Source organism: Canis lupus, chromosome 4 (assembly GCF_048164855.1).
Source record: "Canis lupus baileyi chromosome 4, mCanLup2.hap1, whole genome shotgun sequence".
Classification (NCBI taxonomy): domain Eukaryota; kingdom Metazoa; phylum Chordata; class Mammalia; order Carnivora; family Canidae; genus Canis; species Canis lupus.
In genome coordinates, this window is record NC_132841.1 from 12,369,486 (window position 1) to 12,392,629 (window position 23,144).

The 23,144-nt window shown below is 34.2% G+C and overlaps 1 protein-coding gene across 1 annotated transcript in view; it reads right to left on the minus strand.

Annotated features, from left to right (window-relative positions):
* Positions 1 to 23,144, minus strand: part of FAM13C (family with sequence similarity 13 member C) — a 251,300-nt gene that overhangs the window by 186,587 nt on the left and 41,569 nt on the right. The gene's annotated exons all lie outside the window — the stretch shown is intronic.

A 23,144-nucleotide genomic window follows, 5' to 3' on the forward strand; every position in this document is an offset into this window, starting at 1 on the left:
TAATTGTAGATTTAATTTGTATTTTCCTAATGACTAATTATGTTAAATATTCCTTCATGTGTTCACTTATTGTCTTTACATATCTTTAAAAGTGAAATATAAATTCAAATCTTTTGCCCATTTAAAAAAATATGGATAAATTCCTTTTCAGATATGTAATTTGTAAATATTTCCTTCCAGTTTATGTATGGTCATTTTATTACCCTACTGGTACTTTTCCAAGAATTAGCAAGGATCAGAAGTTTATCATTTTGATGAAGCCCACTTTATCAATTTTTTAAAAAATTGGTTAAAGGGATAAAGGGTTGTTACTATTATAGCTAAAAAATATTTGCTTGTATGTTTTCTACTAGATGCTTTATACTTTTTGGTTTAACATTTAAATCTATGATCCATTCTGAATTAGTTATACTAAGATACGGATCAAAGTAATTTTTTTGCATATAACTATCTGCTGGGAAATAATTCTCCATGGTTCTCACATTTTTGCATATCATATAACAAGAAACACAAAGATGTTTGTTTTATACTATATTTTCAAGGAGTTTTATAGAACCAGTAACAGCATTGAAAGATGGAGACAGTGTTTCCTTTCAGAGCAAAATGCAGATTTATTTGTCCAGAAAATCAATTACAAGAAGAAAACTAAAAAATTCACAAATACATGGAGATTAAATGACATTTTCCTGAACAACCAATGGTTAAAGAAGAAATCAAAAGATAAATCAGAAGATAGTGGGGAAGATGGTGGCAAAATAGAGCTCTAGTCTCAATTCTTCCCATGAAGACAGCTAGATAACTATCAAATCCTAAATACCTCGGAATCAACCTGAAGAGACAGAACAAACACCACTACTAAAGGTAAAGAAAGGGCCACATCAAAGAAGGTAGAAAGTGTGGAAACACAGCTTTGGAGAGAAACAGATCATGGCCACCGGGGTGGAGAGGAAGTGGCAGTCATGAAGAAGGCAAGAGATAGATGAATACATAGGAGAGTGCATAACGAAAGCAAATCCCCACAGCAATATTCCTGGAAAGCAGGAGAGCCTGAATTTCATGAGTTCTTGGAACCAGTGGGGATTAAAGCCTGGAATGCTAGTGAAGAAAAACAAAACAAAACAAAACAAAAGCCTGGAGTTCTAAAGTCAGTGGGCTTGGCTCAGGAAGAGCTTGGAGGCATTAGGGCTGCTCTTGGAGAGAAGGTAGGGCAAATAGCACACAGGTATACAGTGTGGAAACAGATCTGAAGAGCACTTGGAGCACACAGCTGAAAGGTTATTTGCTCATCTCAGAGCATGTCTCAGAGAGGCAGCATTCACAGACAGACTCCTCCAGGAACAAAGGAACTAGCTGGTGCCACTTTCCTCCCCAGCCCCTCAGCATAAGCACAGAGCCATCTGTAGGAACCATCTGTAGGAACCTCCTTACCTAACTTGGTTGCACCAAACCCCACCCTCCTGCACTCCAATGGAAAGGCCTTTCACAGTGACAATTGCCTCAGTCCCAGTGTGGCTGGCCCCCTCCCCCAGAAGACAGTCCCAAACCCCTGCCAACACCACATGTCCCAACCTGGGACTTTTGTGGAGGCTTGGTTCCAGTAGCAATGGGAACAGGTCTCATTTTACAAGTAGACCAGACAACATCAAGTGAAAATGCACCACATTTAAGCCAAAGACTAAACACTGCTCACACAGGCAAAGAGGGCCTCTGCAGATGACTGCCCTGAAGGATAAAGTGGCCTGGACAAAACAGCAGAGTACATGCAGCACACATTGGAGACACTTCCACAAGCACCAGGCCCTGGGGAAAAGAGAACACTAAACAACAGGGCACTACAGGTCTTCTTCATAAGGCCATTACCCTCAAGAACAGGAGACCTAGGTGACTTTCTTAAGAGAGAAATAAGTAGAGAGACTTACACACAATGGGAAGACAGAGAAATTTGCCATACATGAAAGAACAAGACTAGGCCATGACCAGAGTTCTAAGCAAAACAGATATAGGTAACATCCTTGATAGATATTTAAAGCAATGATCAAAAGGATACTCACTGGACTTGAGAAAAAAGTAGAAGACATCAGTGAGTCTATTATGAGATAAAAATGAACTAATCAAAGATAAGGAGCACAATAAATGAGACTAAAAACATGCTTGATGATAAATAACAGGTTGGAAGAAGCAAAGAAACTAATTAATTACCTAGAAGGCAGAGAACTGAAAAATAATCAAGAAGGAAAAAAGAGAGAGAAAAGAATTGTGCATAATGAAAATAGAATTAGGGAACTCAGCATCTCCATCAGACATAATAACATTCACATTATAGGTGTCTCAGAAGAAGGGAGGAAAAGGGGAAGAAAATTTATTTGAAGAGATAATAGCTAAAAACTTCCCTAATCTGAGAAAGAAAACAAATATCTAGATCCAGGAGGCACAGAGAGCCCACAGCTAAATCGACAAAAACAGATCTACACCAAGACATATTATAATTACAATGAAAAACATGGTGATAAAGAAAAAAAAATTTAAGCAGCAAGGCAAAAGAAGACAGTTACATATAGGGAAAAAAAAAACCCATAAGGACATCAGGGTATTTTTCAATAGAATCTTTGCAATCCAGAAATGAGTGGCATGCTATATTCAAGTGCTGAATGGGAAAAATCTGAAGCCAAGAATATTATATCCAGCAAGGCTATCGTTCAGAATAGGAGAGCTAAAGAAATTCCCAAACAAAAAATTAAAGAGCTCATGACCACTAAACCAGCACTGCAAGAATATTATAGGGGACTCTGAGTGGAAAAGACAGTCCAAAAGTGATACTATGAAGGTAAGAAACACAGAAGTAGTAAAAATGAATATTTTTTATAAAATATAAGTCTAGGAACTCACAAAATTAAAGGTTATAAAATATGACACCATAGACCTAAAATATAGGAAGGAGAGGAGTAAAGAATGGGTTCAAACTTAAATGACCATCAACTTAATAGAAACCACTTTATCAGAAGATGTTATATACAAACCTAACAATAACCACAAATCAAAAACCACTAATAAATATGCAAAGAATAAAGAAAAATAAATCTGGGCAGCCCCGGTGGCACAGCGGTTTAGCGCCGCCTGCAGCCTAGGGCGTGATCCTGGAGACCCTGGATCGAGTCCCACGTCAGGCTCTCTGCATGGAGCCTGCTTCTCCCTCTGCCCCTCTCTCTCTGTGTGTCTCTATGAATAAATAATCTTTAAAAAAGAAAAAAAAAAAGAAAAAGAAATCTAAATCTATCACTAAAGAAAAGCAAGAAAAGATCAGAGAAAATCTCCAGAAACAACCACAAAAGAGATAATAAAATGGCAATAAATAATATCTATCAATAATTGCTTTGAAGGTAAATGGACTAAATGCTCCAATCAAAAGATATAGGCTGAAAGAATTTTTTTTTTATTTTTATTTTTTAAAGACACATCTCTATGCTGCCTACAAGAGGCTCAATTCAGACCTAAAGTCACCTGGAGATTCAAAATGAGGGGATGGAGAAATATCTACCATGCAAATGGATGTAAAAAAAAAAAAAAAAAAAAAAAAGCTGCAGTAGCAATACTTATATCAGACAAAATGACTTGAAAACAAATACTGTAACAACAGAAAAATAAGGGTATTATATAATAATAAAGGCGACAGTCCAACAGGAAGACATAACAATGCTTCCCATCCAACATGGAAGCATACACATAAAACAGTTAATAGTAAACATAAAGGAACTAATCAATAATAATACAATAATAGCAGAGTATATTAACACCCCACTTATATCAATGGACAGATAATCTAAACAGAAAATCAATAAGGAAACAATGGCTTTGAATGACACACTGGATCAGGTGGATTTAATATTCAGAATATTTCATCTTAAGAGAGCAGAATGCACATTCTTTTCAAGTGCACATAGAACATTCTCCAGAATAGATTACATATTAGGCACCAAAACAAGCTTTGACAGATTCACAAGGATCCAACTCATACCCTACATCTTTCCTGACCACACACTCTGAAACTAGAAGCCAACCACAGAAAAAAAATCTGGAAAGATCACAAATATGTGGACATTAAATAACATGCTATTAAACAATGAATGGGTAAAGTAGGAAATTAAAGAAGAAATTTAAAAGTACATGGAAACAAATGAAAATGAAAATACAATGGTCCAAATCCTTTGGGATGCAGCAAAAGCGTGGCTAAAATCGACAACATGAGAAACAACACGTCTTGGTGAGGATGTGGTGAAAGGGGAACCCTCTTTAACTGTTGGTGGGAATACAAACTGGTGCAGCCACACTGGAAGCAGTATGGAGGTTCCTCAAAAAGGTAAAAATGGGAGGCAGCCCCGGTGGCTCAGCGGTTTAGCGCCGCCTACAGCCTGGAGCCTGATCCTGGAGACCCGGGATCAAGTCCCATGTCAGGCTCCCTGCATGGAGCCTGCTTCTCCCTCTGCCTGTGTCTGTGCCTCTCTCTCTCTCTCTCTCCTCTCTGTATATTCTCATGAATAAATAAATAAAATCTTAAAAAAAAAAAGGTAAAAATAGGTCTACCCTATGATCCAGCAATTGCACTACTAGGTATTTACCCAAAGAACAAAAAAAAAAAAAAAAAAGAAAAAAAAAAAAGAAAAAAACTAATTCAAAGGGATATATGCAGCCCAATGTTTATAGTAGCATTATCTACAATAGCCAAATTGTATAGAAACAGCCCAAATGTCCATCAGCTGATGAAAGAATAAAAAAGAGATGTATATATGTATACACAGACAAAGGAATATTACTCAGCCAAAAAAAGAATGAAATCTTGCCATTTGCAACAAAGTGGATGGAGCTAGAGAATAATATGCCAAGCAAAATATGTTAATCAAAGACAAATACCATATGACTACACTCACATGTGGAATTTAAGAAACAAAACAAATGATCATAGGGGAAAGAAAAAGAGAGAGGGAGGCAAACAAAAATAGATACTTAGCTGTAGAGAACAAACTGATGTTTACTAGATGGAAGTGATGGGAGGATGGGTGAAATAAGTAGTTGGGATTAAGGAGAGTACTTGTTGTGATGAGCACAGTGTGATGTATGGAAGTGTTGAATCATTAAATTGTACACCTAAAACTAATATAACACTGTCAACTAACTAGAATTTAAATAAAAACAAAAACAAACTTTCAAACATACTAACTTTAACCTCAAGGAACTAGAAAAAGAAGAACAAATAAAGCCCAAAGGTAGCAGAAATTTTGGAAATAACAATGATCACATTAGAAATCAATAAGATAGATATTGAAAAGAAAAATAGAAAAGATTAATGAAAATAGCAGCTGGTGTTCTGAAAATACACACAAAACATAAATCCTTAGCAAGGCTTACCAAGAAAAAGAAAGAACTCAAATAAGTAAAATTAGAAATGAAAGAGAAAACATTACAATAGATAACAAAATATAAAAAAAAGAAGAGATATTAAGAGACTATGAAAAATTATACAGTCAAAATTTGAACAATCTAGAAACATAAATTATAATAAACATACTACCTTCCAAGACTGAATCATGAATGTTTTGCACTTTTTAAAATTTACAAAATTAATCTGTTGCCCTTCCATATTTGTTATTCACTTCTAATATGTTATTAATCCCACAATATATCACTACAGGTTTTGCTTTAGTCAGCCAATTGCCTTCGAAAAAATTAAGAAATAAGGAAAATAGCTTTCATATTTACCCACCCAATTACTCTTCATTTCTTCATACGATCCATATTACTATCTGGTAATCACTTCCCTCCAGTCTGAAGAACTACCATTAACATTTATTATAATCCAGGTATGCTGATGATCAGTTCTTTTGGCTTTGTTTCATCTAAAAACATTTTTATCTGAACTTCATCTTTTAAGGATAGTTTTGTTGGATATAGAATTCTGACTTCGCAAGGTTTTTATATTTGTTTTATATTTTAGGGTTTCAGAACCCTAAAAATGTAGCTCCATTCTTTGGAGGATTACATTGTTTCTGACAAGAAAACAGTAGTCATTCTTAGTGTTGTTTCTGTGTGTGTGTGTGTGTGTGTGTGTGTGTGTGTGTTTAGTTTGACTGCAATTAATATTTTCTATTTATCTTTGCGTTTTAGAAATTTTAGTATGATGTGATTAGGGTTTTTTGTGTTTATATTTTTGAGGGTTGATTAAGCTTCTCTTGAATCCACTAGTCAATATTTTAAAGTATATTTTGAAATATTTTAGTCATTATTTTTTCAAATACCTTTTCTGGCTCAATTTTTCTCTCCTATTTTTTTGGAACTCCAATTACCTGCATGTTAGAATTTTTTAATATTGTCCCATATATCCCAGTGGTTCTCTTCTTTAAAAAAAAAAAAAGGATAATTTCATTGAACTTAATCATCTTTAAGTTATTTTCATCAACTATTAGCCTATCTAGAGAACTTTTCATTTCAGTTATTTTATTTTTAATTTCTAGAATTTTTATTTGCCTCTTTTTTTATTGTTTGCATGTTTTAGTTGAAACTATCCATTTGTCTGCCTTTTCCTTTATATCCTTAAACAAGCTTACAATGTCTATTTTAAAGACCTTGAAGATAACTTTGACATATGTATTATCTCTGGTTCTATTATCTATTTTTTCTCCTGGTCATGTGTCACATTTTTATGTTCTTTGGGTATACAATATTTTTAAACACTATGTTTATTTTTAAACAATATTTTTAAACACTAGGCATTGTGGGTGCTATGATGTTTAAAGTCTTTATGGAAATGCATAGTGACATCAGCAAGATGGCAAAATAGGAAGATTCTGACATTGTTTCTGCATGGAGACACCATCTTAACAATAATATACATGTCAGAAAAAGTTCCCTGAATTTGTCCACCATAGCCCCTTCCCCTCCAGCACAGTGCTGCGTGATTGAGAGAAAATACCCAACTCCCAATTTCTCCTTTAGGAGGAAGTGAGGAGGAAGTGAGAAGAATGAAAAAGTGAGTCCAACTTTCTGGTTTTGGGGAAAGGCTTAAACTGGTTTCTGTTTTGCTTAGAGGGCTGAGAGAATGGCCTTATACTATTAATGCCAGGTTGGGGGCTGATGAGAATAAAAATGAGCATTACATTCTATTATAGCACCAGAGAGACTCCAATACTGCACATAGACACTGGGGGGAGCAAGAGATTACAGGCTTGTATTACCATTCTTGAGAAAAGACTGATGAGTTAGAGACAGAGAGAGATTTATTTATAAGAAATTGACTGACAGTTACTGAGGCTGATAAATTTGAAGATCTACAGGGTGAATCAGCAAACTGGAGACCCCAAGATAGTTATGGTTTAATTTCAGTCTGAAGGCTGGCAGGATTGAGAGTGAGCCAATGTTTCCTTTGAGCCCAAAGGGAGGAAAAACCCATGTCTAATTTGAAGGCAATCAGCCCAGAGAAATTCTCTCTTACTAGAGGTAGATTCAGTCTTTTTGTTCTATTCAGGTCTTCAACTGATTGAATGAGGCCAATCTGCATTAGAAAAGTAGATCTGTCTTAGATCACTGACTTAAATGTTATCCAAAAGAAACCTCACAGAAATACCCAGCCTAATGTTTGATCATATGTCAATGCATTCTATATACCAGTCAACTTGCCACATAAAACTAATCATCACAGTGTTCAGAAGAAATGGGGAATCCTCTTTAGTAAAGAAATCACACATACAAGCCCAGAGAAGATACATACCTGAAAAAGATTAGAAGGTCCTTGAAATCTCTAGCTGGGGTGATTGCTAAATAAAGGTCTGCCTCTTTATTAAGCTAGTCTATAAGGACTGGGAGAAGTGGCTGTTAATTTCAAATGGCCAAATTTTGAAAAAGAAATCAGAAATCATACCAAAAAACCCTCATAAACCAAAACCAAACCCAAAACAGGTTAAAATGACTCAATTAAAGGATCAAAATATATCTTCAGAAACCAATCCCTAAGAAATGGAGATCTATGAATTACCTAACAAAATTAAAAATAGTCATCTTAAAGATGCTCAATGAGTCAAAAGAACATAAATAGAAAACCAAATAAAATTAAGAAAATAGTGCATGAACAAAATAAGAATATCAACAAAAAGATAAAAAGAAAAACAAAAAGAGCCAAAGGCACTTATGTAATACCATGAAGTAGACCAGTATACATATCATGGGAGTCACAGAATGTAAAAAAGAGACAAAGAGGCAGAGAATTTTTTTTTTTTTTGTAGAAATAAGATAAATTTTAAATTTGAGTAAGGAGGTGATCAAATTCAACAAGCTCAAAATATTCCACTTAGGATAAACCTAAAGAAACACATATAGGGGGATGCCTGGGTGGTTCAACAGTTGAGCCTTTGGCTCAGGGCGTGGTCCTGGTCCTGGGAGTCCTACATCGGGCTCCTTGAGAGCCTGCTTCTCCCTCTGCCTGTGTCTCTGCCTCTTTCTGTGTATCTTTCATGAATAAATAAAAATATTTTTAAAAAAGGAAACACATATAGAAACACATTATACCCAACCTTTCGGTGTCACATACAAAGGGAAAATGTTGAAAACAGCAGAGGAAATATAACTCATCATATACAAGGAAGGTCCTATAAGATTACAAGCAGATTTCTCAGCAGAAATCTTGCAAGCCAGAAGAAAATGAGATGATATTTAAAGTACTGAAAGGAAAAACAAAACAAAACAAAACCCTGACACCTGAGAATACTACATAAAGTAAACCATCCTTCAAAAACAACAAAAAACAATTTAATAAATTAAGATTTCCCCAGATAAAAGCTGATAGAGTTCATCATAACTAAATATGACCTACAAGAAGTGCTAAAGAGAATCCTTCAAGAAAGCCCAGATATAAACTCACACTTATATGGCCAATTAATCCAGGAAAAAGAGCCAAGAATATACAATAGGAAAAAAAGCAGTCTCTTAAACAAAATGTGCTGAGAAAACTGGACAGCTACATGCCAGAGTATGAAACTGGACCACTTGCTTATACTATACACAAAAATGAACTCAAGATGGAATAAAAACCTAAATGTGAGACATGAAACCATAAAAATCCTAGAAGAGAACACAGGCAAGTAATTCCTCTGATTTTGGCCATAACAGCATTTTTCTATATATGTCTCCTAAAGCAAGAGAAACAAAAGCAAAAAATAAACTATTAGGACATCATCAAAATTAAAAACTTTTGCACAGTGAAGAAAACCATCAACAAAACAAAAAGGCAACCTACTGAATGGGAGAAGATATTTGCAAATCATATATCCAATAAGAGGTTAATATCCAAAATATATGAAGGATTTATTAAACTCAACACCAAAATGCAAACAATTGAATTTAAAAATAGGCAGAAAATCTAAATAGATATCCAAATGACCAACAACACATGAAAAGATGCTCAATATCACTCATCACCAGGGAAATACACATCAAAACTACAATGAGATATCACCACACATGTGTCAGAATAGCTAAAATCAGTAACACAAGAAACAACAGGTCTTGGTGAGGATGTGATGAAAGGGGAACCTTCCTGCACTATTGGTGAGAATGCAAATTGATGCAGCCATGCTGGAAAACAGTATGGAGTTTCCTCAAAAAGATAAAAATAGACTTGCCCTATGATCCAGCAATTGCACTACTAGGTATTTACCCAAAGAACAAAAAAATACTAATTCAAAGGTATACATGCATCCCAATGTTCATAGCAGCATTATCTACAATAGCCAAATTATGGAAACAGCCCAAATGACCATTGAGTGTGTGTATATATATATATATATATATCCAAGTAAGATAAAATAGATTTTAAGCCAAAATGGTCACAAGAAACAATGAAAGATATTATACATTTATTAAAGAGTCAGTTCACCAAGAAGATATTACAATTATAAATATATAAGCATCCAACATCAGAGATCCTAAATATATGAAGAAAACATTGACAGAATTGAAAGGAGAAATAGATATCAACACAATAATATTAATCGACTTCAATAACTTACTTTCAGTAATTGCTAGAACTACCAAAAATAAGATCAACTAGGAAATAAGAAACTTGAACAACACTATAGACAAGTTGGATCTAAAAGACAAACAACATTCCACACAACACCAGCAGAATATACATTTTCTTAAGCATACAGGGAACATTCTTCAGGATAGACCACATACTAGACCACAAAACAAGTCTTAACAAATTTGACTTAAATCAATGAAAATTTTTTTCAGACAAGAAATAATTATTTCAAATTGACATTGAATAACAATACAAACCTAAGACTGCAATCATATAGAGTATCTTTCCAACCACAATGGAATGAAACTAGAAATCAATAGCAAGAAGAAAAAATTAGAAAATCTACAAACACACTCAAACAACCAATGAGACAGAACTAACAAATTAGAACAAAAACCCAGTATACTAGATTTATGAGTTGTAGCCAAAGCAGGACCAAGCCAGACGTTTATAATGCTAAATGCTTATATTAATAAAAAAAAGTCTCAAATCAACAACCTAACGTTATACCTCAAGGATCTAGGAAAATAAGAAGAAACTAAGTCCAAAGTTAGCAGAAGGAAGGAAATAATAAATATCTGAGCAGAAATAAATGAAGTGGGGAACAAAAAACTATAGGAAAATATCAGAATTAGGGTTCTTTTAATTTTGTTTTGTTTGAATTCTAGTACAATTAACATTCAGTGTTTTATTAATTTCAGGTGTACAATATAGTGACTCAACACATCTATACCTCATTACTCAGGGCTTATCAAAATAAGTGTACTCTTAATTCCCTTCACTTATTTCAACCATCCCCCATCCACCTCCCTTCTGATAATGCTTTGTTTTTTGAGTAATCTCAGTTAGTTATTTTTTTCAACATGAATATTTTATACTTGAAGCATACTTTAGAACACGTTTCTAAAAGATATATGTAAACATTCCATCCATCTGAAGAATACATATTTTCTTTAAGTCCATACAGAAGAATCCTCTGTTAAATCATATAAGAAGAGACATAACAAGTATTATAAATTTAAGAAGATTGAAATCATACCAACTATATTTTCCAACCACAATAGTACAAAACTAAAGATCAATAATAAAACAAAGTTGGAAAATATACAATGAAAATATTAAATATTTACTATGTAAATGTTAAACAACACACTACTGCACAAATAATGGGCCAAATAAGAAATGAAATAGCAAATCAAAATAACAAGCAAAAGAAAAAGAAAACATAATATTCCAAAGCCTATGGGATGCAATAAAAGCAGATGTTAGAGTGAAAATTATACTACAAGTGCTCATATTAAGAAAATAAGTTCAAATAAACAACATTACACCTCAAGGAACTAGAAAAAGAAGAAACTTCACTGAGATTTAGTAGAAGGAAATGACAAAGAAAAATCAGAAATAAATGAGACCAGAATAAACAAAAACATAACATCGGGGGATCCCTGGGTGGCTCAGTGGTTTAGTGCCTGCCTTCGGCCTAGGACATGATCCTGAAGTCCCAGGAACAAGTCCCACATCAGGCTCCTGCATGTGGCCTGCTTCTCCCTCTGCCTGTGTCTTTGCTTCTCTCTCTCTCTGTGTCTTTCAGGAATGAATAAATAAAATGTTTAAAAAACAAAAAACAACAACAACAAAAGTAACATTGAAAGTAATGACCAGTTTTTCCCCCCAAATGAACAAAGTTGGCAATACTTTGTTAGGAAAGGAGAGAAGACTCAAACCAAAATGAGAGATGGAAGAGAAAATAACACAACAGATAACCACAAAAATGCATATTGTGATAAGTAGTATAAAAAATTATATACTAACAAATCAGATAATTTGGAAAAAACCAAAAAAAAAAAAAAATTTGGAAAAAACACTGATAATTCCATAATAAATGGAATTCCATAAAAAACCCTGATAATTCCCTGATAAATGTTTCTAAATCCCCTCACTCGCAATGTGCTGGTGTCTTTTGGTCTAAAATGACTCTCCTGTAGGCAGCATATAGATGGGTCATATTTTCTTGTTTTTTGTTTTTTCTTTTATCTATTCTGACACCCCTATGTCTTTTGATTGAAACATTTAGCATTTCTATTCAAAGTAATTTTGATAGATATGTAATTATTGCCATTTCATGACTTGTTTTGTTACTGTTTTTGGAGATTTTTTCTGATCCTTTCTTGTCTTTGTTACTTTTGGTCTTTTCTTTGCACCAAAGAATCTCCTTTAATATTTCTTGCAGGTTTGGTTTAGTGGTCACAGACTCCTTCAGTTTCCCAGACGAAAACTAAAAGGGTTAGTTTTTTAAAAAGATCAACCAAATTGACAAATCTTTAGCTAGATTAACTAAGAAAAAGAGCAAAGACCCAAATAACTAAAATTAGGATGCAAGAAGAGACATTATAACTGATGCCACAGAAATAAAAATGATCATAAGAGACTGCTATAAACAATCTTATTATATAACTGTGAAGAAAGAGACAAATTCACGGAAACATACAACCTACCAAGATACAATTAGGAAGAAATAAAAAATCTGAACAGAATTATAACTAGTAAGGGGATTAAAGCAGTGACTAAAAAAAAAATCTCAACAGAGAAAAGCTCAGGACCATATGGCTTCACTGGAGAATTTTACTAAACATAAAAAGAATTAGCACCATTTCTCTCAGATTCTTCCCTAAAATTGATAAGGAGGGGAAAATTATTTTATGAGACTAGCATTACTCTGATAAAGTCAAAGATACTACAAAAAACTACAAACCAACATCCCTGATGAGTATTGATGCAAAAATCCCCAACAAAATATTACAAAACTAAAATCACCAGCACATTAAAAGGATTATGCACCATGACCAAATAAGATTTATCCCTGAGATGCAAAGATGTCTCAACATGCAAAAATGTCAATCAATGTAATACACTGTATTAACAGAATGAGGTACAAAAGCCACATGATCATCTGAATAAATACAGAAAAAGAATTTGACAAAACACAACAATCTTTCATGATAAAATGAACAACTGACAGAAAGGAACAGAAAAGAACTACAAAAACAATTGTAAAACAAGTAATAAAATGGCAGTAAACACATTCTACCTATAATTATTTTAAATGTAAATGAACTAAATCTTCCATCAAAAGACATAGGGTGACTGAGGTTAAGAAAGCGAGACCCATCTATATGTTGCCTTAGGAGACTCACTTTAGACCTAAAGACACATACAAATAGAAAGTGAAGGGATGGAAAAACATTTACCATGCAAAAGGAATTAAAAAGAAAGCTGGGGGAGCAATTCTTGTATCAGACAAAATAGACTTTGAAACAGAGTGTAACAAGGGACAAAGAAAGCATACATAATGATAAAGGGAACAATCCAGCAAGAGGAAATAACAATTGTAAATATCTATGTACCTACATGGGAGCACATAAATATATACAGCAACTATGAACAGACATAAATGAAGAAATTTTTTTAAAATTTTTTTTTTAATTTTTTTTTTAAATTTACTTATGATAGTCACAGAGAGAGAGAGACAGGCAGAGACATAGGCAGAGGGAGAAGCAGGCTCCATGCACCGGGAGCCCGATGTGGGATTCGATCCCAGGTCTCCAGGATCGCGCCCTGGGCCAAAGGCAGGCACCAAATGGCTGCGCCACCCAGGGATCCCCATAAATGAAGAAATTGATGATAATACAGTACTAGTAGAGAACTTTAACACCACACTTACATCAATGGACAGATAATATAAACAGAAAAGCAACAAGGAAACAGTGGCTTTGAATGACACAGTAGATTGAATGGATCTAACAGATTCCAAACATTCTATCCAAAAACAGTAGAATATACATTCTTTACAAGTACACATGAAACAGTCCCAGAATATAGCACACATTAGGACACAGAAGAAGTATCAGTAAATTTTAAGGTTGAAAAAAATTTTTAAATAAAGAACAACCAGGAAACAAGTGTTGACAAGGTTATCAGGAAAAAGAAACCCTCTTGCACTGCTGGTGGGATGCAAACTGGGGCAACCACTATGGGAAACAGTATGGCGATTCCTCAAAAAATTAAAAATAGAACTACTATTAGAACCCAGTAGTAATCATACTACTGGGTATTTACCCAAAGAATACAAAGACACTAATTCAAAGGGATACACGCACCCTTATGTTTATTGCAACACTATTTAAATAGCCAAGATATGAGAGCAGTTGAAGTGTCTGTCCATCAACTGATGAATGGATTAAAAAAAAGATGTGGTAAGTATATATATATATAATTTAATCATAAAAAGGAATGAAATCTTGTCATTTGCAACAACATAGATGGACCTAGAGAGTATAATATTAAGCAAAATAAGTCAGTCAGAGAAAGACAAATACAATATGATCTCATTCATGTGTGGAATTTAAGAAACAAAACAAAGGAGCAGAGGGGGAATAAAAGAGAGAGAGAGAGAGAGAGAAATCAAGAAACAGACTCTTAACTATAGAAAATAAACTGATGGTTACCCGAGGGGAGGAGGGTGTGGGGATGGGAGAAATATAAGATGAGAATTAAAGAGTACATTTATAATAATGAAAAAAAGAAGTAAAGAAAGAAAAACCAGAATATAAAAAATAGTGAAAGGGAAAAAAAAGGGGAAAGGAGAGAAAATAAGTGGAAATATCAGTGAGGATGAATGAACATGAGTGACTCCTAACTCTGAGAAATGAACAAGGGGTAGTGGAAATGGAGGTGGGTGAGAGGTTGGGGTGACTGGGTGACAGGCACTGAGGGGGGCACTTGACAGGATGAGCACTCGGTGATATGCTATATGTTGACAAATTGAACTACAATTAAAAAATGTATAAAAAATAAATAAAATAAATAAAAAATAAATAAAATAAATAAAAAATAAAAAACTGGTTAAAAAAAGAAGAAAAAAAGAAAAACCAATAGAATAGAAATATAAAAAAAACTACTTCACATAATAAAGGCCATTTATGAAAAACCCAGAAATACACTCAATGGTCAAAGACTGAAAGCTTTTCTTATGTCAGGAATAAAGGAAGCATGCTGTTTTAGTCTCCTCAGGCTCCTATAACAAAATACCACATATTTGGTGATTTATAAACAATAGAAATTTATTTCTCATATTTTTGGGGGCTCAAAAGTTCAAAATCAAGGCACCAGCAAAATCAAGGCACTTGCAAATCTTGTCTAGTAAGAGCCCACATTCTGGTTCATAAATGGCATTCTTTTCACTGTGTCCTTACATGACAGAAGAGGTGAGGGATCTCTCTGAAGCCTCTTTTATAAAGACACTATTCTCATTTGGGAAGGCTCATGGCTAATCACCTCCTAAGGGCCCCAATGTAAATAGTCTCACATTGAGGATTAGGTTTCATGATATGTATTTTGGGGAGACAAAAATATTCAGTCTATAACAAATATTCAGTCTGGACCCTTCTATTCAGCATAATACTGGCAGTCCTATCCAGAGAATTAGGTACAAAGAGAAAAAGACACCCAAAGTGGAAAAAAGGAAAATTATTTCTGTTCACTTATGACATATGAAGAGCCTTAAAAATTTCACAAAAAAACTTTTAGAACTAATAAATAAATTCCATACAGTTGCAGGATATAAAAGCAGCACACAAAATTCTTTGTGTTTCTACACACTAACAATAAATAATATGAAAAAAAATAAAATAATTCCATTGATAATAGCTTCAGAAAGAATACTTAGAAATAAGTTTAACTAAGGAATCAAAAGACCTATACATTAAAACTACAAATCATTACTGAAAGAAACTGAAGAAAATGCAAGTAAATGGTAAGACATCTTTGTTCATGGATTGGAAGACTTAATATTATTAAAATATTAATATTTCTCAAAGAGATCTACAGATTTAATGTAATCCTCACCAAAATTCCAGTGATTTTTTTGCAAAAATAGAAAAAAAAGTCCTAAAATTCATATGGTATCTCAAGAGACCCCAAATAGCCAAAACAATATTGAGCAAAAAGAACAAAATTGGAGACCTCATACTTCCTGATTTCAAAACATATTGCAAATCTAAAAAATCAAAGAAGTGTGGTACTAGTATAAAGACAGACATTTAGGCCAATGGAGCATAGTAGAGAACCCAGAAATATATCCTTGAATATAAGGTCAAATGAGCTTAGACAACAGTGCCCAAGATCACACAGGAGGGGAAATACGATCTCTTCTCTGCTGCATAATTGGGATATCCACATACCAAAAAAAAAAATTGGATCCTTACCTTATACCACACATGAAAATTAGATCAAAATGGATTAAATATTAAATGTAATACATAAAACTCCTAGAAGAAAACAAAGGAGAGAAACTTCATGATTTGTATTTATAATGATTTCTTGACTGTGACCCAAAAAAGTACAGGCAACGAAAGCAAAAACAGACAAGACTACATGAAATTTTAAAATGTCTATGCATTAGAGGAAATAATCAACAGAGTGAAAAGGCAACCAACAGAAAGAGTGAAAATATTTATAAATCATATATGTGATAAATAATTGATGTAGAAATGTTGGGATTCAGAACCAATGGCCAAGAAAGAATTCTTAAGATATCTTCAGTGCAAAAAGGTGGTTTTATTAAAGCTTGCAGACAGGACCCCTGCACAGAAAGCTGCACTGGGGTTGTGACAGGTGACTGATTATATATATTCAAGTTGGGGGAGGGTTAGGGATAGCACAAACATCTACGGTATTTTGTAAACAAAGTTTCTAGGATGCTGAGGGGGCTAGATATTGTTTGGAAAAGGTCATTTACTATTGTTTAGTAAAAACTCAGTCATGAGACACTTCAGATGTATATCAGTGAGCCGTATGCCTGGAGGGTGATTGCTAACATATATCTTTGAAATAAAGGAAGCTTCCAAAGGAATTTCTATATGTTTAGAGTAGACTCAGAGGATCCTGGGGGGGCGGGGGGAGGGGGGTGGTCAGGCTAAGATTGCCTTTTGCCCTTAATGAAGTGTCAACGTCAAGGCAGCTGACAACCAGAGGAAGTTCATTCTGTTTCAAGGACTTGTCAATGGGCTGCAGGCAGTAAGGGAATTAATTTTTTTCTTTTGCCTTTGTTTCCCACATCATAATTAACATCCAGAATATATTTTTTAAAAAGCCTCAACAATTCTGTTCACCAATTACAATATGCCAGAGGGAAATTCCCATACTAACAAACAATTCTCAGACACAGACACCAGTTAGGTGACCTATGATTCAATTCAATTCTAACACTATCTATTGGGAGAGAACGTTAGATTCCACAGTTTAAGAGCTCAGTCGCACGACTGCCTACCACTTCAAGTGCTAATTGCAAGCCTAGGTTGTTACCTACATTTCTGCCTACTGGCTATAGGTTGGAGATTTAACCATTCCCTCATTGGGTTCAATTAATTTGCTTAGAGTAGCTCAAAGAATTTAGGAACAGAATTTAGGAAACTAGTTTACTCACTACATTACCAGTTTATCATAAAAAATATAATTCAGGAACAGATAGTTGGAAGAGATACATAAGGCAAACGATATGGTTAAGAGCTTCATCAAAAATTTAAAAATAATTTATTATACGACCCACCAACCCTATTCTGGGTGCATGTCAAAAGGATCAAAAACAGAATCTCAAAGAGGTATTTGTACACCCTTGTTCATTGTAGTATTATTCACAATAGCCAAAAAGCAGAAGTAAACAAATGTCCATCAGTGAATGGAGGGATAAAGAAATGTAGTATTTAAACACAATGGAATATTATTCAGCCTTTTAAAAGAATCCTGTTGGGGCACCTGGGTGACTTAATTAGTTAAGAAGTAACGAACTCTTGATTTTGGCTCAGGTCATGATCTCAAGGGTGTGGGTCAAGCCCCACACCGGGCTCCCCATTCAGAGACAAGTCTGCTTGACATTCTCTTTCCCTGTCCCTCTGCCCCTCCTCCCTCTAAAGTAAATAAATAAATCTTTTTTAAAAAATCTGTCATATTATATAACACTGATAAACCTTAAGGACATTATGCCAAGTGAAATAAAGCCACCAAAAATGACAAATTTTGTAAAATTCCACTCTTATGAAGTATGGAAAGTCATCAATCTCATAGAAACAGAAGGAATGGCTGCCAGTATTTGGAAGGAGGGAGAGATAGGAAGTTATTCAAATGGTATAGGGTTTTCAGTTTTGCAAGATGAGGAAGTTCTGGAGATTTATTGCACAGCAATGTGAATATAGTTAGCTCTACCGAACTGTAACTTAAAAATGGTTAAGATGGTAAATTTTATGCTATGTGTTTTTTTGTTTTGTTTTGTTTTGTTTTGTTTTGTTTTGTTTTACCATTTAAATAAAAGTCTCTGTGGTATTTTCTTTCTTTGTAGAGTACTGAGCTTCTTTCTGGCTATTAGTGGCTTTATCTGATTCCCCTAAGGTTTTGTTTTAACCTTTGTTAGAACACATCTAACAAAGGAAGGAACCTTTGCTCTAGGGTAAGAACAGATGAAAGGCCTAAAATGTGGCTTTTTTGGCATCTCAACTGAATGCCCAAACCCAGCAGATTCATTCAGAACAAAGTCCCATTGCTCTGGTTCAATGGATCTTTAATGATTTTCCAGGCTATTCAACCTTTAAAATTTCCATTCATCTCATTTCCTTAAGTAATGCTTCTGTTCTGAACCTCCTGTAATCTTGCCCTGTGCATGCAGTTTAGCACTAAGTCAGTGGCTCAAGGGGGAACTTGTGAAAGATTTCCAAAGTTCCATGTCTAAATTCACTTCGGTCTTCTAACCCCAAAAATCTCTTGATTCCTCCCTTTGACAATACTGATCTCTGTTTGGGTTCTATTTCACTGTTCTATGGTTTGGAAAGTGCTCCTAAGCTGAAAGCCAGGATAAATGTTCTGTTCTCCTCATCTTTCTTTCTTTTAAAAATAATAGGCGAGTAGGGTGTATTGTTAGAGACCTGAAAGAGTTGCTGTTGAAATTTTTCGTTTGTTTGTTTTACATTTGTTTATGGCTGATGGGTAAGTCTGACTCTATCTATCATTGCTGGGATTGGGAATTTGTCATTAGAAGTTCATTTTTAAATTTTCTATCTAACATTCATTACAAGATATTTTTTGCTTCTTTGTGAGATATTTTCCCCCGTCTCCTTCCACAGAAACAAAACCTCAGTGAGAAAGCAACCGTGTTAGTCGTCATCAGTCTGGATCTGCAGTGCTTAGAACATGGCCTCGTGCTCAGATTAGGCAATAAATATTTACTTATATGAAATAAAACAAAGGAGTGAATTACTAAATAATTGCATTGCTAATATTTGCTACAGAACATGTTCAACATATAACAATAAAAAATATAAAGGATAAGTGAATAGATAGTGAAAAACATGCTTAAATCACAATATTGTAGTTATAAATAAAAAGCAGGAAAAAAGGAAAACAATAAATGAAAATGGAATGGAAAGGAAAAGAGGAAATGGGAAAGATGAGAAAGAAGAAAGTTTGTAAAATTATACAAAGAAGAAAGAGAGCCAAAAAAGAAAATCGAGAGAATACATGAAATTTAAAAAGGAAAGAGAAAGAAAAAGAAAGGCATAAAATAAAATAATTTTCTAATACAGCAGACGTCCTTCATGTTTTAAAGCAAAAAAAAAAAAAAAAAATCTAGTTATTTTCCTCAAACACCTTTGTCCTTTAGCAAGAGAGATGACATAAACAAATACACATATAAATATAATCCACAGTATATTGTAACGAGTACTACAGAATAGTGCTGTGGTGACACAAGGACATCAAAACTCTGCCTGGGGATCTGAGGAAGTTCCTGAGAGAAAGTCATTAAAAATGAAGGGGGAAGAGAAGTTCACCAGATGGTATAAGAGCAAACAATTTGAAAAAAGTTTGGAGGAAAAAAGAACATGAAACAGAAATTGTAAAATTTTCTAATTGGCTTCTTAACAATGTCTGAAGGTTGCTGGTGGGAATATCAAGGTTGAGAAAGCTAGTTTAAATCTCATGTGGAGAGCACTAAATATTGTGTTTGGAGAACCTGAAGTGTCCTTTAGCTTTTGGAATCCCCTGACAGTTTTTCAATGGGAAATAATAAGGTCAGAGCAGTAATATTAAACATAAAATAGAAGAGAAAAGGGGAGAAATCAATTTTAAAAAAGAGAGAGAGAAAGAGAGGAGGCAACTGTGGGGTAAACTTCTTTTCTTGGAAAAAAAAAAAAAAACACTTTAGGCATTCAGGTCCAAAAATGGTAGAAAAATAGGTGGACAGAGGATGGTACTGGACATTATTGTTTTGCTTTCCTCTTGCCTGAAAAAGTGTGTCTTTTTTATTGTGCATCTAAGAATCTCTTTTACTTGGAGCCATCTTCACTTGGAAACACTACAGCCGGACATTGATCTTACTGATGTCTGCCTCCATAAGTACCTTTACTGCAACAGGAATTAAGGCTAGTAGATTTGGATGTCTGAAAACTGCTGCTGTAAAGTAAAAAAAAAAAAATCAAATCAAAACAAAATGGAAAGCTACCAATTCTCAGGAATCAGTTCTTCTCAACAACAAAAGAAAATAGAGGATCACATTCTCCCATTCTGCTTTATTTATGGGAATTAAGTTGGATTTGATGTATAGAATGTACTGATCTCAATAAAATTCAAGTGGTACATGGAAGATAAAGGGCATGTACTTTTAAAAGGAATCAGTTTTCATTCTGGTGTCAAGGAGATTGGACATTCAGGCATTTTTGTCTCTCTCTTCTCACAGAAAGTCATTCTAAAAGTGTTTTTTTTTTTTTTAAGTGTTTTTTCAGCTAAAAAGCTCTTCTATATATAAGGAGGGACTTAGGACTAGCTCTTGAAAATTACTTCTAGGTTATTTTAAGTATTTGGAATGTCTTCCAATTATATTTATTTAGATTTATTTGGTAATCCACATGCAGTTAAATGTTTTGGTTAATATTCCACAGTATTAAAAAATAATCCCTATACTCAAAACTATTTGAAAAGAAAGTTAATAGGATGTTGGCCCAAAATTCAGATTCTCACATGCCTGAACATTATCTGTAAATCTTAATATGTTTGGTTTGTTCTGTTATTGAACAATCTTCAATTGGCATTACTTAATTTACTAACTTACACGGATGTCCACATAATTTCTGTACATGTATATACATATATAATTTCTGTACATATATGTATTATATAATCTAATGTATATCTAGTTTACAATAATCTAACCTAATATATTTATCTTAAGTAAGTAAGCATATAGCAATACATACAATAGGAGAGTATTAATAATAATGAACACTTTGGTACATCTGAGTATCTGGAATTTCTTCTACCACATTTTACCTTCCTCTTTTAGCTACAATCTTTACTAGTCATGTCTTGACTATAAATCAGTTGCAGTCTTCTCTCCCTATGGATAAGTATTCTTCAGTGCATTTTTGAGGTGAATAGGTGAATCTCTATTTTTTTATTGACTACCTTGGTCAATTCCTTAAGTTGTGGATTGCTTTGATTCATTGTCTGAGTAGACAATATAATTTAAATAGTCCCTTAGGGAAAATATGACTTGACAAATACATAGAAAACCTAATGATCGGTCCATTTAATGTTCAAATCAAATTCGCCGTGTGATCCATCATATTAATTGGGCAGACATTAGCTATGAGGATAGACAAAAACAAAAACACAAACAAAAATAAAAAGGCCAGAGTCACTGAATAATGATTGACTTAGGGACTGTCCACAGGGCCAGAAGTGTTATTTTTCAGTTGAACTTTTTTTTTTCCTTTAATCTACAGAAAGGCAGTTAGTAGGATTCTTGCAATCAATTTTTCCCTATAGAGAAAATCACTGCATGCATATTTTTATACTGCATGGTTTTTACATTTTTAAACGGTTGGAAAAACTCAAAAGAGTATTTCAAGATACATAAAATTATATGAAAATCAAATTTCAGATAGTATTTATGGTTGAAATATTTATTTCATCTATTTAAAATGAATGAGTGTGACACAACCATACTCATTCAGCTAGGCATGGGCTTTGACTGCTTTCTTTATGGCAATAGCAGAGTTGGAGACTTGTGACAGACTCTGTAGCACATAAATACTGAGATATTTTCTGAGCCCCAATAAAGTTTGCCAAACTCCATTATAGAATAAGGACCAAAATCTCATGAAATTCTTTTTACTGCTTTCAAACTGGATAAGTTGGAACTCTCTTGTCTATAGGTGATAAGAACCCGACTCAAATATGGTTAAAGCCAACAGGAGAATTTATTGGATCATGTAGATTAGGAATAGATCTGATAACAGGCATTTCCAGATTCAAAGATGGACTCCCAACCCAATCAGGTCCAACTAGTGATAGTTCCTGTGACTGAAAGGCAGATCCTGAAAGAAAGATGCTGACTACACCTGCAGGCTAGTGTTGCCTGCCTGTGTGTCTTAGGCCTGTAGGTCTGCTCAGGTGGTGGCAGAGATAGTCAGTCACTGGACTCTGTAAGTTACCAAAGGAAGAAGTTCGCTGCCTTTCTGGCAGTTACAGCAGGAGTCCCAAGAGTAACTCTAACTATTCTGGATTGAGTAGAGTCCCAAATACCACGAAGCAAAGTACACGTATTGAGTGTAGTAAGGTTTGTACAAAGAAAAATTGGGAAGCTGGGGAACTATCTGTCAAGCAGGTAAAACTAGCAGATGCAGTAAAAAAGGAAGGCATAAAACCAATGAATATTCTTTGATGAATAACAATACCTAATCTTAAAAAAAATTAAAAGAGGCATTCAAAATTACCCAGGTGGAGAACACAATCTTCTGAATTCCTGGTCCATACTTTCTACCAAACACTGATGCCTTTCCAAATAATAGCTATTTAGGTGCCAAGTGTGCATATATTGGCCTAATGGGAAGTTTTGCATCTTCCGTATTTCTCTGATATTATATAAGTAGCTCTATCAACCACCTTGTCCAATATGCAGATGTATTTTCATCAAATTAACTTCAATCACTTAGCATGGGCCAAGAGAGATAAAGTTGGAAGGTTAACTTGGTGCAGA